We start from the raw sequence: 3,647 nt of genomic DNA, 5'->3' as shown, positions 1-3,647 counted from the left end.
AGACACCTACTAGCTGTGGTGACCCTGGGCAAGTCACTTAATCTCTGATTCCTTAACTGTAAAATGGATATAATAATATCCTAAATCTTACAGGGTTGTTGTGAGGATCAAATGAGATAATATTTGTAAATGTGTTTACCACATCCTGGCACAAGGTAAGTGCTTATTCCTTCTTGTGCCCCTTATCCAAAGTACAATGGAGGGAAATATGGTGGAATATCTAGGCTGCGACATATTACTAATGACTTATGTGCAAGAAGTGGCATAAAAGGATAGTATCCAACAAACACCTCAGTAAACAAGGAGATTGGCTGGTCATGTAGTAAGAATGAAGGATGACAGATGTGCAACTCAAGTAATACACTGGTATCCCTATAATATTAGAAAACCAAAAGACTGGGTCTACTCAGCGCAGCAACAGCCCTTCTCTCTCCACAGTGGTCAGCTATGACCTCCCCCGACTCCCCAGCAACCATGTCGAAGGGACCCGCAGTTGGCATTAATATTGGCACCACTTACTCCTGTGTGGGAGTCTTCCAACATGGGAAAGTGGAGATCATTGCTAATGACCAAGGAAACAGGACCACCCCAAGCTACGTGGCCTTCACTGACACAGAACATTTAATCGGTGATGCTGCAAAGAATCAAGTTGCAATGAACCCCACCAACACAGTTTTTGATGCCAAACGTCTGATTGGTAGCAGATTTGATGATGCAGTTGTACAATCAGACATGAAGCATTGGCCTTTTACGGTGGTGAATGATGCAGGCAGGCCTAAGGTCCAAGTGGAGTACAAAGGGGAGACCAAAAGTTTCTATCCAGAGGAAGTATCTTCTATGGTCTTGACCAAGATGAAAGAAATTGCTGAAGCTTACCTTGGGAAGACCGTCACAAATGCTGTGGTCACAGTACCAGCCTATTTCAACAATTCCCAACGTCAGGCCACCAAAGATGCTGGAACCATAGCTGGTCTCAATGTGCTTCGAATCATCAATGAGCCAACTGCTGCTGCTATTGCTTATGGCTTGGACAAAAAGGTTGGTGCCGAGAGAAATGTGTTGATCTTTGACCTTGGAGGTGGTACCTTTGATGTCTCCATTCTTACCATTGAAGATGGCATCTTTGAGGTCAAGTCCACAGCTGGGGACACCCACCTGGGTGGAGAGGACTTTGACAACCGAATGGTCAACCATTTCATTGCCTAGTTCAAGCAAAAGCAAAAGAAGGACATCAGTGAGAACAAGAGGGCTGTTTGCCGTCTGCGCACTGCTTGTGAACGTGCAAAGCGTACCTTCTCTTCCAGTACCCAGGCCAGTATTGAGATTGATTCCCTCTATGAAGGTATTGACTTCTATACATCAATCACCCAAGCCCGTTTCGAAGAGCTGAATGCTGATCTCTTCTGTGGCACCCTGGACCCTGTGGAGAAGGCTTTAAGAGATGCCAAGCTAGATAAGTCTCAGATTCATGACATCGTCCTGGTGGGTGGTTCCACTAGAATCCCCCAAATCCAGAAGCTTCTGCAAGACTTCTTCAATGGCAAGGAGCTCAATAAGAGTATCAATCCTGATGAGACTGTTGCTTATGGTGCAGCTGTCCCGGCTGCCATTTTGTCTGGACATAAATCTGAGAATGTGCAGGACTTGCTTTTGTTGGATGTCACTCCTCTTGCCCTTGGAATTGAAACTGCTGGTGGAGTTATGACCGTTCTGATCAAACGCAATACCACCATCCCCACCAAGCAGACACAGACCTTTACCACCTATTCAGACAACCAGCCTGGTGTGCTTATTCAGGTTTATGAAGGTGAGAGAGCAATGACAAAGGATAACAATCTGCTTGGCAAAATTGAGCTCACAGGAATTCCTCCAGCACCCAGGGGTGTTCCTCCCATTGAAGTAACATTTGACATTGATGCAAATGGCATCCTCAGTGTTTCTGCTGTGGGTAAGAGCACAGGCAAGGAGAACAAGATCACTATCACCAATGATAAAGGACGTCCGAGCAAAGAAGACATTGAGCGTATGGTCCAGGAGGCTGAGAAATACAAGGCTGAGGATGAAAAGCAGAGAGACAAGGTGTCTTCCAAGAATTCTCTTGAATCTTACGCTTTCAACATGAAAGCAACTGTAGAGGATGAAAAACTGCAAGGCAAAATTGGTGATGAAGACAAACAGAAGATCCTTGACAAATGTAATGAAATAATCAACTGGCTGGATAAGAACCAGACTGCTGAGAAGGAAGAATATGAGCATCAGCAGAAAGAATTGGAGAAGGTCTGCAACGCCATTATTACTAAGCTGTACCAGAGTGCAGGAGGCATGCCTGGTGGGTTCCCAGGGGGTGGAGCAGCCCCATCTGGAGGTGCTTCTTCTGGACCCACCATTGAAGAGGTCGACTAAACACATCAGAGCATTCCACACAGCTTTTCAAAAATTGAAGGACTCAAATTTGTAGCTAAGGCAGTAGTAGTTTAAAAGTAACAATTTAAGCTACTGTGTAAATCTGGGCATTTTGAATACTTGAATGTGTGCAGAGGGAGAGAAGTAAACAACATTGCACTTTATCAGTACTGTAAACAAATGGAAATGCAATTGTCTTGGAGAATAAAATCTATTTAAAATTGGCACCAAAAAAAAAAAAAAGAAAACCAAAAGACTGACCTCTAGCACAGTGAGTGTACCCTTATGAAGGATCTCTGGCAGAATATGAACACGGAAAAAAGGCATGGATGGGTTGCCATCTGCACCACTGAAGGTAATATCCATATCAATAAAATCATGGACCTCATTAAGAGGGTAATGACATAGGGTAGGAAGGATTGTTATAAACCTGAGGTGGTTAACAGTAATACAAGACATGGAGATCGCATCTGTCAATCAGCCAATTAATCTATAAGCATTATTAAGTGCCTGCTATATTTCAGGCAGTAGGGTAGTACTAGACATACTAGAGAGATTTTCAGTAGGAAATGAGCTTATGTTGTGCTAGGAAGACAACATGTTGGCAGAGAATTAATTACAGAATAAGTTTCCAAAATGTGGATTGAGGGGTACTAAAAACTTGGGGAATCGAGAAAGGTCTATTGAAGTAAGCAGTACTTTATTTGAGCCTTAAAGGAAACTAGCTGTTCCAGAGGGGAGAAGGAAAAGGATAGGAGTTGGAGATGGAGTGTCACGTAAGGGAAAGAGTAAGTAGGGTAATTTGACTCAAGTATGAGTAAGGTATAGAATGTACAATTTATGCCACACAGTGAAGGACTTTTAATGCCAAACAGAAGACTGCAATTTATCTTCAAGGCAATGGAAAGTCACTAAAACTTCTTAAACTGGGATGTGGACAGGCCTTTCAAATATCAGTTTTGTAGCCATGTAGGCATGCAAGGAGACTGCTGTTAGAATAGTCCAGGTGAGAAGTGATGGAGGCCTGCATTAGAGTGGTTTTGGTATGGGTAGAAAGACACAAGAAATGTTAAGAAGTAGAATCTGCAAGACTTGGTAACTGATTGGACTTGAAGAGTTAAATGAGTGAAGAGTTGGGGATGAGTTTGGATTGTAAATCTGGGTGCCTGAAATAATGGCAGTGGTCTTAAGGAAAACAAGGAAGTTAAGAGAAAGGGTGTGTTTAGGGAAAAAGATAATGAGTT

General features: G+C 43.1%; 1 pseudogene; it reads left to right on the top strand.

The window, feature by feature from the left end:
* Positions 1–403: 403 nt before the first annotated feature.
* Positions 404–2,657, top strand: LOC138146852 (heat shock cognate 71 kDa protein-like; annotated as a pseudogene).
* Positions 2,658–3,647: the final 990 nt, after the last annotated feature.

Source organism: Petaurus breviceps, unplaced genomic scaffold (assembly GCF_028583685.1).
Source record: "Petaurus breviceps papuanus isolate PSGF00001 unplaced genomic scaffold, PetGlider_PUasm1.0 90775, whole genome shotgun sequence".
Taxonomy (NCBI): Eukaryota; Metazoa; Chordata; class Mammalia; order Diprotodontia; family Petauridae; genus Petaurus; species Petaurus breviceps.
Note: the sequence above shows the minus strand (reverse complement) of the source record. Positions and strands in the feature narration are given on the sequence as shown.